This window comes from Mizuhopecten yessoensis, unplaced genomic scaffold, assembly GCF_002113885.1.
Source record: "Mizuhopecten yessoensis strain PY_sf001 unplaced genomic scaffold, ASM211388v2 scaffold4999.3, whole genome shotgun sequence".
Taxonomy (NCBI): Eukaryota; Metazoa; Mollusca; class Bivalvia; order Pectinida; family Pectinidae; genus Mizuhopecten; species Mizuhopecten yessoensis.
This window is the reverse complement of record NW_018405829.1, coordinates 1,431,126-1,444,382: the sequence shown is the minus strand read 5'-3', so window position 1 is coordinate 1,444,382 and position 13,257 is coordinate 1,431,126. Positions and strand designations below refer to the sequence as shown.

The 13,257-nt window shown below is 31.4% G+C and overlaps 1 long non-coding RNA gene across 1 annotated transcript; it reads left to right on the top strand.

Annotated features, from left to right (window-relative positions):
- The first annotated feature begins 7,631 nt into the window (after positions 1 to 7,631).
- Positions 7,632 to 12,246, top strand: LOC110450145. Its single transcript, XR_002462937.1, has 2 exons — positions 7,632 to 10,015; positions 10,536 to 12,246. It is a non-coding gene; the product is annotated as an uncharacterized LOC110450145 (long non-coding RNA).
- The last annotated feature ends 1,011 nt before the right edge of the window (positions 12,247 to 13,257 follow it).

Sequence of the window (13,257 nt, the reverse complement as noted above, 5' to 3'; positions counted from 1 at the left end):
TATAAAGTGTATATTCCTCACAGTGAAGTAATTTATTGGAATATAAAGTGTATATTCCTCACAGTGAAGTAATTTATTGGAATATAAAGTGTATATTCCTCACAGTGAAGTAATTTATTGGAATATAAAGTGTATATTCCTCACAGTGAAGTAATTTATTGGAATATAAAGTGTATATTCCTCACAGTGAAGTAATTTATTGGAATATAAAGTGTATATTCCTCACAGTGAAGTAATTTATTGGAATATAAAGTGTATATTCCTCACAGTGAAGTAATTTATTGGAATATAAAGTGTATATTCCTCACAGTGAAGTAATTTATTGGAATATAAAGTGTATATTCCTCACAGTGAAGTAATTTATTGGAATATAAAGTGTATATTCCTCACAGTGAAGTAATTTATTGGAATATAAAGTGTATATTCCTCACAGTGAAGTAATTTATTGGAATATAAAGTGTATATTCCTCACAGTGAAGTAATTTATTGGAATATAAAGTGTATATTCCTCACAGTGAAGTAATTTATTGGAATATAAAGTGTATATTCCTCACAGTGAAGTAATTTATTGGAATATAAAGTGTATATTCCTCACAGTGAAGTAATTTATTGGAATATAAAGTGTATATTCCTCACAGTGAAGTAATTTATTGGAATATAAAGTGTATATTCCTCACAGTGAAGTAATTTATTGGAATATAAAGTGTATATTCCTCACAGTGAAGTAATTTATTGGAATATAAAGTGTATATTCCTCACAGTGAAGTAATTTATTGGAATATAAAGTGTATATTCCTCACAGTGAAGTAATTTATTGGAATATAAAGTGTATATTCCTCACAGTGAAGTAATTTATTGGAATATAAAGTGTATATTCCTCACAGTGAAGTAATTTATTGGAATATAAAGTGTATATTCCTCACAGTGAAGTAATTTATTGGAATATAAAGTGTATATTCCTCACAGTGAAGTAATTTATTGGAATATAAAGTGTATATTCCTCACAGTGAAGTAATTTATTGGAATATAAAGTGTATATTCCTCACAGTGAAGTAATTTATTGGAATATAAAGTGTATATTCCTCACAGTGAAGTAATTTATTGGAATATAAAGTGTATATTCCTCACAGTGAAGTAATTTATTGGAATATAAAGTGTATATTCCTCACAGTGAAGTAATTTATTGGAATATAAAGTGTATATTCCTCACAGTGAAGTAATTTATTGGAATATAAAGTGTATATTCCTCACAGTGAAGTAATTTATTGGAATATAAAGTGTATATTCCTCACAGTGAAGTAATTTATTGGAATATAAAGTGTATATTCCTCACAGTGAAGTAATTTATTGGAATATAAAGTGTATATTCCTCACAGTGAAGTAATTTATTGGAATATAAAGTGTATATTCCTCACAGTGAAGTAATTTATTGGAATATAAAGTGTATATTCCTCACAGTGAAGTAATTTATTGGAATATAAAGTGTATATTCCTCACAGTGAAGTAATTTATTGGAATATAAAGTGTATATTCCTCACAGTGAAGTAATTTATTGGAATATAAAGTGTATATTCCTCACAGTGAAGTAATTTATTGGAATATAAAGTGTATATTCCTCACAGTGAAGTAATTTATTGGAATATAAAGTGTATATTCCTCACAGTGAAGTAATTTATTGGAATATAAAGTGTATATTCCTCACAGTGAAGTAATTTATTGGAATATAAAGTGTATATTCCTCACAGTGAAGTAATTTATTGGAATATAAAGTGTATATTCCTCACAGTGAAGTAATTTATTGGAATATAAAGTGTATATTCCTCACAGTGAAGTAATTTATTGGAATATAAAGTGTATATTCCTCACAGTGAAGTAATTTATTGGAATATAAAGTGTATATTCCTCACAGTGAAGTAATTTATTGGAATATAAAGTGTATATTCCTCACAGTGAAGTAATTTATTGGAATATAAAGTGTATATTCCTCACAGTGAAGTAATTTATTGGAATATAAAGTGTATATTCCTCACAGTGAAGTAATTTATTGGAATATAAAGTGTATATTCCTCACAGTGAAGTAATTTATTGGAATATAAAGTGTATATTCCTCACAGTGAAGTAATTTATTGGAATATAAAGTGTATATTCCTCACAGTGAAGTAATTTATTGGAATATAAAGTGTATATTCCTCACAGTGAAGTAATTTATTGGAATATAAAGTGTATATTCCTCACAGTGAAGTAATTTATTGGAATATAAAGTGTATATTCCTCACAGTGAAGTAATTTATTGGAATATAAAGTGTATATTCCTCACAGTGAAGTAATTTATTGGAATATAAAGTGTATATTCCTCACAGTGAAGTAATTTATTGGAATATAAAGTGTATATTCCTCACAGTGAAGTAATTTATTGGAATATAAAGTGTATATTCCTCACAGTGAAGTAATTTATTGGAATATAAAGTGTATATTCCTCACAGTGAAGTAATTTATTGGAATATAAAGTGTATATTCCTCACAGTGAAGTAATTTATTGGAATATAAAGTGTATATTCCTCACAGTGAAGTAATTTATTGGAATATAAAGTGTATATTCCTCACAGTGAAGTAATTTATTGGAATATAAAGTGTATATTCCTCACAGTGAAGTAATTTATTGGAATATAAAGTGTATATTCCTCACAGTGAAGTAATTTATTGGAATATAAAGTGTATATTCCTCACAGTGAAGTAATTTATTGGAATATAAAGTGTATATTCCTCACAGTGAAGTAATTTATTGGAATATAAAGTGTATATTCCTCACAGTGAAGTAATTTATTGGAATATAAAGTGTATATTCCTCACAGTGAAGTAATTTATTGGAATATAAAGTGTATATTCCTCACAGTGAAGTAATTTATTGGAATATAAAGTGTATATTCCTCACAGTGAAGTAATTTATTGGAATATAAAGTGTATATTCCTCACAGTGAAGTAATTTATTGGAATATAAAGTGTATATTCCTCACAGTGAAGTAATTTATTGGAATATAAAGTGTATATTCCTCACAGTGAAGTAATTTATTGGAATATAAAGTGTATATTCCTCACAGTGAAGTAATTTATTGGAATATAAAGTGTATATTCCTCACAGTGAAGTAATTTATTGGAATATAAAGTGTATATTCCTCACAGTGAAGTAATTTATTGGAATATAAAGTGTATATTCCTCACAGTGAAGTAATTTATTGGAATATAAAGTGTATATTCCTCACAGTGAAGTAATTTATTGGAATATAAAGTGTATATTCCTCACAGTGAAGTAATTTATTGGAATATAAAGTGTATATTCCTCACAGTGAAGTAATTTATTGGAATATAAAGTGTATATTCCTCACAGTGAAGTAATTTATTGGAATATAAAGTGTATATTCCTCACAGTGAAGTAATTTATTGGAATATAAAGTGTATATTCCTCACAGTGAAGTAATTTATTGGAATATAAAGTGTATATTCCTCACAGTGAAGTAATTTATTGGAATATAAAGTGTATATTCCTCACAGTGAAGTAATTTATTGGAATATAAAGTGTATATTCCTCACAGTGAAGTAATTTATTGGAATATAAAGTGTATATTCCTCACAGTGAAGTAATTTATTGGAATATAAAGTGTATATTCCTCACAGTGAAGTAATTTATTGGAATATAAAGTGTATATTCCTCACAGTGAAGTAATTTATTGGAATATAAAGTGTATATTCCTCACAGTGAAGTAATTTATTGGAATATAAAGTGTATATTCCTCACAGTGAAGTAATTTATTGGAATATAAAGTGTATATTCCTCACAGTGAAGTAATTTATTGGAATATAAAGTGTATATTCCTCACAGTGAAGTAATTTATTGGAATATAAAGTGTATATTCCTCACAGTGAAGTAATTTATTGGAATATAAAGTGTATATTCCTCACAGTGAAGTAATTTATTGGAATATAAAGTGTATATTCCTCACAGTGAAGTAATTTATTGGAATATAAAGTGTATATTCCTCACAGTGAAGTAATTTATTGGAATATAAAGTGTATATTCCTCACAGTGAAGTAATTTATTGGAATATAAAGTGTATATTCCTCACAGTGAAGTAATTTATTGGAATATAAAGTGTATATTCCTCACAGTGAAGTAATTTATTGGAATATAAAGTGTATATTCCTCACAGTGAAGTAATTTATTGGAATATAAAGTGTATATTCCTCACAGTGAAGTAATTTATTGGAATATAAAGTGTATATTCCTCACAGTGAAGTAATTTATTGGAATATAAAGTGTATATTCCTCACAGTGAAGTAATTTATTGGAATATAAAGTGTATATTCCTCACAGTGAAGTAATTTATTGGAATATAAAGTGTATATTCCTCACAGTGAAGTAATTTATTGGAATATAAAGTGTATATTCCTCACAGTGAAGTAATTTATTGGAATATAAAGTGTATATTCCTCACAGTGAAGTAATTTATTGGAATATAAAGTGTATATTCCTCACAGTGAAGTAATTTATTGGAATATAAAGTGTATATTCCTCACAGTGAAGTAATTTATTGGAATATAAAGTGTATATTCCTCACAGTGAAGTAATTTATTGGAATATAAAGTGTATATTCCTCACAGTGAAGTAATTTATTGGAATATAAAGTGTATATTCCTCACAGTGAAGTAATTTATTGGAATATAAAGTGTATATTCCTCACAGTGAAGTAATTTATTGGAATATAAAGTGTATATTCCTCACAGTGAAGTAATTTATTGGAATATAAAGTGTATATTCCTCACAGTGAAGTAATTTATTGGAATATAAAGTGTATATTCCTCACAGTGAAGTAATTTATTGGAATATAAAGTGTATATTCCTCACAGTGAAGTAATTTATTGGAATATAAAGTGTATATTCCTCACAGTGAAGTAATTTATTGGAATATAAAGTGTATATTCCTCACAGTGAAGTAATTTATNTAAGAATCACAGGTTAAACCTGGAGACCCAGTAAGTATTGAATAAGAATCACAGATTAAACCTGGAGACCCAGAAAGTATTGAGTAAGAATCACAGATTAAACCTGGAGACCCAGTAAGTATTGAATAAGAATCACAGATTAAACCTGGGGACCCAGTAAGTATTGATTAAGAATCACAGATTAAACCTGGAGACCCAGTAAGTATTGAACAAGAATCACAGATTAAACCTGGAGACCCAGTAAGTATTTAATAAGAATCACAGGTTAAACCTGGAGACCCAGTAAGTATTGAATAAGTGTAAAGAAGTACTTTTTACACAACCAATGAAATTTTCTATATGACGTTTCGATGACTAGTATGATATGAACACTGTCACCTTCATCAGTGTACATATACTATATAGCTAGTCAGCGAAACGTCACATAGAAAATGTTATTGGTTGTGTAAAAAAAACTTCTCATTATCCATACTTACCAACCTGAAAAAAATGTTCAGAAAAAGTGTAAAGAAGATTATTCTAAATACTGTAGGTATTGAGTAAGTATCTAAGTCTGCCAAGTGAATGATATATACAGCTTACATGTACCAGGTAAATCAATCCTGCCATAGACGGAATAAAAACAGTTACCGATGGTGTGATAGCTAGGTTAGTGTCAATCACAAACTAAGATTTTTATACATACTTAACCTTGCTCTGACGTACCTTTTGTACAATGTATATTTCCTTTTAAAAAGGATTTTGACACAAATTGAGAAACATGTGAACTATGTTTTGAATGCTTGGTAATTTGAATATATAAATAATGAATTCCTGACAAATTTAAAAAGTACAAAAAAATGCATTTGTTGATGATAAAAAAGTAATACTGAATTATTCAATAGTGCAAAAAGTTCCTTTTAATAAGGAAGATAACTCATATTTCAACCCCCGGGTATATAAAGGTGTACAAAAAGAAGTAACAACAGCACAGAGGATAGGGTTAGGTTAGGTAAGATTGATTTATTGAGATGATTATAGACAGACTTCCAAAATACACACACAAAAAAAGCACAATAGAATAGGCTAGGGTAACAGGACAGCCTGGATGTGGTAGACATATACCCTCCTTCTACTTCCCTGCCGTACTAGACATTTTGATGCGATGCGGCTAGTGACAAATCAAAACAAATTTACCAAACATTCGGACCAAGGAGTCGTCTTCCAAACCATTACATCAAAATGAGGCTGGATATATACTTTCATTGAGTATAATGACTTCACATTGAACTAATTGTGATGTACTTTTAAACATTATACCAGTATTATATGTAGCATGTGAAAAATAGAAATGAAAGCATGATAGGTGTTAAGTATTGATTTGATTTGTAGTGCTAAAGTGAAAATCCAATATGTTATATTTGTTAGAGAAAAACATTGAATAATATCAATACGTAACTCGATTTCCTGTGTGTATTGACCCATTGTGACATAATCTTTCATTTAGTTGCTGAGATAAAAAAAAAAACACAAACAACTAATAAACTAATATAAATATTATTTTTTCTTCTTCAGTTCCACCAAACACAAGTTTTACCCTTTCAGCGTAGAATTTTAATGTGATGTGACTGGACATGGATCTATCTAATCAAAACCAGCGGAATTCCAAAGACAGTCTTTCCAGTCTATGATAAAATGTACAGGTGAAATGTCAGGGGACACATGTAAGGATGTGTGCAGACACGTAATGGCTTATGGTGCTAAAACAATATGACGTCATTTTTTTGGGAGTTTTATGTCATCCTCAAATTTCAGAAGCTTCCTAAAATTTTAGAACAAGATATTTACATTCTGGAAAAAAAAGGTTAATTCGATATGTAGGAAACACAGAAATAAAAATGGAATTGGTAGTATTTTATGTTTATTTTCATAAAAATGTGATTTCACATACATTGTATGATACTACCATATTTTGTTTGGCAATAAACCCATGCCTGTCAATAAGGCATTAAATTTATTTTCTAATACATTGTATAATCTATAGCTTTGCAATAAGCCCATCCCTACGTTTTGATCCCACACTCTGTAGTACCTCCGATCCCTGGGCTTTATTATTGCAGGATTATTATGTAAACTTTCATAATAAAATGCTGAATAACATCATGTTCCAATTTTACGGGATAGAAACCTTTACGGGACAAGGTTGTTCTTAGCATTATTTTAATAACATGTTTTATGCGCAAAATTATGATTTTAAAGTGTGATTTAAAAAATAAATTATTTGCATTTACCTCAAGTAAAATTTAAAATATGGCCTAAAGAATCAAGTTGAATTTATAAAGACAAGAAATACAAAATTTTCTTTCAATTTCAGGAAATAGAAACAAATCTAATTGAAGATTTGAGTAGATGACTTGTTCAAAAGTTTTTTAACAACCAGTGTTTTGAAATGTAGTCAACTTTGAAGAGTGAAAAAAATATGTTTTTTGAAAGAATTATTTTGTCTGAATTTTGGCAGGATCAGAGGCCTGTTTAAAGGTTTGTAAAATGGTCTTTAAGTTTGGTTTTTAAAAAAAATCTTGATCGAGCAAGAGTGATTCAGTATTTAATATTATATACATGTAGTATTATATACTTATATATAAGAATGATGCAACTGTGTTTTTTTCTGTGGCATCTTTTATTTTACAATGGGAGGTGTTTGTTATTGAATATATATGAATCATGAATGGCCAGTCATTTGTTGCTTTTTCAAAGATATGTTTATCAATACCATCCCCATCCCTTAATCAGGTAACTCTAATGATATTTTTGTCAGTATAATAACCCCCTGGTTATCAAGTAAATTTCATGTTGAGGAGATGAGAGAAAATTCGATTGTATTAATGTAATAAAATTATTGATATTAACTGACGTGCAATCTTTGGCCTGTGGATTGACCAAAGTATCTCATCTTGTGATAAAACATTAATCGATTATGATTCCTAAATAGTTTATGAAACTTTTCAAGTTATTTGTTAAATAAACATCATTTTCTTCCTCTTGCTGAGAGAGCTGTCCCAGTACACATGCCTCCTTCCATTACTTTTTGCTGAGTTGTCCAGGGCCAGCACACATATCTCCATCATTTTATTACATTATGGACTTTCGCTGAGTTATCTCAGCACACATATCTCATTCATTTTTCTCGCCAGGTTGTCTGAGCAAATAACCTCTTTACACTTACTGAGTTCAAGCATACCCCCATTTCGTTTCTTAGCTACGTGTAGCTATCCCAGCCTAGCTACGTGTAGCTATCCCAGCCTAGCTACGTGTAGCTGTCCCAGCCTAGTTACGTGTAGCTGTCCCAGCCTAGCTACGTGTAGCTATCCCAGCCTAGCTACGTGTAGCTATCCCAGCCTAGCTACGTGTAGTTATCCCAGCCCAGCTACGTGTAGCTATCCCAGCCCAGCTACGTGTAGCTGTCCCAGCCCAGCTACGTGTAGCTGTCCCAGCCTAGCTACGTACCTCATTTTGTTACTCTCGCAGAATTGTCCCAGCACACAAATTTCTTTTTATTTCTCTTGCCAAGCTGTCCCTGTATAAAAACCTCATGAAGTGTTTCCTTTTCGCTATCACTTACGGAAAGCCACATACGAAATCCTCTGTCAATGGAACACTCAGCCTTGACACAAATATTTCATGAAACTCCAAATATATAATAACTCCATAAGAATTTAAGTATAATGACCATATTAAGCTGTACACAAGTTAAATCCAATGGTAATTTTCTGTCAGAAATAGAAGTAGTGTAAATCCTAAATTTATACTATTATGTAGTTATTCTCTCCTATCTCTTCAAATACCATGTAAACTGTATATTCACACAAACTGCCTTCTCATTGGCTAACCTCTGCACTCTCTGATTGGTTATTCCTTGGTAATTTCAGTGCCCGTAACTTCAAATTACAGCAGTTACATTGTATGTTGTAACAAGGTTTATACATCAAAAACACAACAGCATATAATACACTCACTTTTGTAAATAATCATCATGTAATTCACTAAGTTAAACTTTGAAACAAAAGCCTGAGTGTACCTACACTGTTCAAACTATTAAAAACATACTAAAGCTACATGTAGCTGTAACACCGTTTTTACAAAAGTGTTAAGTTGTCGCAGGAAATGACAAACAGGTCAGATATTGGAAACATTCCTCCCTATTACTCTATAATTCAAAGGTCCTGTACAAGGGAAATTAATGTCTAATAGCGGTGAACAAAGTTTAATGTTCACATTCTGAGTCATTATCTGAAATGTTCCTGAATAAACTCAGCAAAATGTTTTTAATGAGGTGTATTTGGTGAAAGTTTGTAATAAATAATGGTAATGCCTGTTTACAAAACATTAAATGACACAAATAAATGTATAATTCTGAATTAGGGGAATTAAAAAACTAGTGTGTTTATATGAATAAAAAAACGATGTACAAGTGAAGACTTAAAAATGAACAGGAAGTATAAAAGTACATGTGTATTGTGTCATTTATATTTTACAGAAACAAGTTATATAATGTTTTTAATGTGAAATCTTTTATGTAATCGAAGATTTTAGAAAAATCTGTTTTTGCTTAGTGTTTGGAGAGAGAAAATGAATGCAGTTAAACTGTTTAAGAAGTGCTTTATGTATTTGACAATATGCAATGTTTTGTTAGGTTAGATTCTAAGCTTGTTTAAGATTTAAGTACACTCTTGATAACAGAATGAGTTCTGTACTGTTGAGTGGTAGAGAATACCTGTATAGCTATTCAATGTTGACATTTTTGTAACTCCTTGGTGTTAATGTGAACAACTAATTCAGATAGGATATTTAATGGTCAATTTATTGTTGAACAACTTATACATATTGGTCATAAAGCTGTGCAAGAAAAGAATGTTTTTATATTTGTTTTTGAAATATTAACAAGAGAAAACTCCTTTATTAAAAACAAGTTATCTTAATTTTTCCAAATTCACTTCTCTTGTGATAATACCATCTTGTCTATAGCTGTACAGAGCAGGTCATTGGAGGTGGTACTATTGTATAGCTGTACAGAACTGGTCATTGTAGGTGGTACTATTGTAAAGGTGTACAGAACTGGTCATTGGAGGTGGTACTAGTGTATAGCTGTACAGAACTGGTCATTGGAGGTGGTACTAGTGTATAGCTGTACAGAACTGGTCATTGGAGGAGGTGCTATTGTATAACTGTACAGAACTGGCCATTGGAGGTGTTATATTTGTATAGCTGTACAGAACAGGGCATTGGAGGGGGTACTATTGTATAACTGTACAGAACTGGTCATTGTAGGTGGTACTATTGTATAGCTGTACAGAACTGGTAATTGTAGATGGTACTATTGTATAGCTGTACAGAACTGGTCATTGTAGGTGGTACTATTGTATAACTGTACAGAACTGGTCATTGGAGGTGGTGCTATTGTATAACTGTACAGAACTGGTCATTGTAGGTGGTGCTATTGTATAACTGTACAGAACTGGCCATTGGAGGTGGTATATTTGTATAGCTGTACAGAACAGGTCATTGGAGGTGGTACTATTGTATAGCTGTACAGAACTGGTCATTGGAGGTGGTACTATTGTATAGCTGTACAGAACTGGTCATTAAAGATGGTGCTATTGTATAGCTGTACAGAACTGGTCATTGGAGGTGGTATATTTGTATAGCTGTACAGAACTGGTCATTGTAGATGGTACTATTGTATAACTGTACAGAACTTGTCATTGGAGGTGGTACTATTGTATAGCAGTACAGAACTGGTTATTGGAGATGGTACTATTGTATAGCTGTACAGAACAGGTCATTGTAGATGGTACTATTGTATAGCTGTACAGAACTCGTCATTGTAGATGGTGCTATTGTATAGCTGTACAGAACAGGTAATTGGAGGTGGTACTTTTGTATACATGTAGTTGCACGAATCTGTACAGTAGTGGTACTAACGGTTTACGGCTGCATAAACTGTTTTTATTGAGGTTAGCTTTTGTTGATATATTTAAGCTTTCCATGTAAAAAGTATTTATTTTTGACATATTTTAGCTTTCCAGGTGGAAGTAATTTTTGAAATGACATTAGATACTTTGTTTTAACTGATTGAAAGTGATGCATATGAGTTAGATTCCAATATGCTATTTTGATATGCAATTTAAAGCCAAAAACTATCTTGAGCTCAAATGAAACTTGTCAGAACACTACCTAGATTTTGCCTAGGGGTGGAGTATGGTAATGATAGTTATGTGTGTGTGGTTTAGTTTGAGTATGAAGTTTTTGATTACAAAGTGGATGCCATACTGTATAAAATATATGCATGACTGTTGACTCCACATATATGCAGCATTTCAAATCTTTTACTGACTAAGAAATAGTCTTTGTGTTTTCAAAAATGTATAATTTGTGCAAAGAGTAGTGTTATGTGTATTCGATTGCATTATGGATAAACAAAAAACTGATTGAAACCTGACCGCGATGTTAAATTGGTGATTGGTTATAAGTACAGAATATCAATGCATGATTTATCTATTTCATTGCTCATCTCCTACAATTTGGCTATCAGCTTATACTATGGTGTGGCATCCGTCATCCTTTCATAAGCCATTAAAATTTCTTTTAACCAAGTTAGGTCAACGTTAAGGATATTTGGCATGTAGCCTACATGGGTTAGGACCGGTGAAGTTAGTTATGATAATTGGCATTAATTTACTTTCAAGATCACAGGAGTGTGCTAGCATTTTTAGACACCATCTAATGAAGTACTATACGATGCTGTAGCACGAATGATATTTGGTCTCTATCTTTTCCAACAAATTACCTCGACCCACGTTCAAGGTTAAAGGTCCATTGTGTCAAATATTTCAAATGACCTCTAAAAATTCAGGAAATCTGGATCGAAACAGTTTGTCTTGTAAGCTTGATCACGTAAAGGGCTCTCATGGTATGACGACTGAAGTCAGAAGAAGAGTTTTCCCGTAACTATCAATACAAATGAAAGTTTCTAGTGGATCAAACTTGTATTGCACACCGGAGGATGATATTCAGAAAAGGAGTATTTTTCAATATATACTTACAATTACAGAATATGCATATACTACATTTTCAATGCATGTAATATATTTGTGAGTCAAGGTCAATTAATCATTTTGATAAAAGCTATGAATGTAAATTCCCAGTATTAATACAAAGCCTGGAGCACCTTCAAGTTAGCATTTCATTGTGATGTATCGTAGTTATATTTGTTTCAGTATATTTAGTCCCGTTATAACAATGCAGTTTAAAGTGCTAGTATATGACCTAAGATGTTTTTATATTCTCCTGGCCCGAGGGACCAAGTGATGTTATGTCACGATGCGTTGTCCGTCAATCCATCAGCCATCACGTCTCCCTTTATATATATGGCATTAATAGTAGCTGTGTCATGATAATAACATCTAGTATCTGTCTTCGTGAAATGCTTTTGTTAATTGTAACCATTTTTGAAAGGCTTGGAAAACTACCACTGAGCTACATCTTTGAAGTTACCAATATTTAGATACAATGTATTCGTTACAAAAAAAAGTGAATACCAAGGTGTCAATTACACCATAATTTAAATTCAAAATTAATAAAACTAGGACAGAATTTGAACAAAGGAAATATTTACATGGAAATCCTTGAAACAGTACATGGAGAATAAGGCAAGGTGTTTCGGAAGGGTAAGCGTTAGATGACATCCGAAACCAATAAGACACAACTTAGGATTACCAACTTTCGTAATACAAGGATTGCGAACTAACAACAGGAATACAAAGGACAGTGACCTTCCATAAGTTACAGCATCAATCCTTATGACTGTAACGAGGTACTGTTCACAAATAACGCAAATCTAATGCTGATACTGGTCAATACTTTGTTTTGTCCCGAAATCAATGCAAGCATTTATAGTATCTTCAGTGTAGTAAATCTCGACTTAGATGTTGTTTTTGAAACTTGTCTCTAGTGATTTCTATTGACCTATACATTTCCAATGTGGCGTCAAATGGCTACGCTACATTGTGTAAGTCATGTTTTAGTCGTAACAACCCCGACTGATTCTTTTGGAATCCAGGGCTCCCCGTATGCCCATATTTTGTGTTGACAGTATCATGAGGTTAACGGTCATTATGAAACATTTTTTCCCATTTCATATTAATCAGTCTGTTTGGGCTGGATGGGGTTTCCATGTGGGAGGAAACCAGAGTACATGAAAAAAACAAGTGGTCGCGCAGA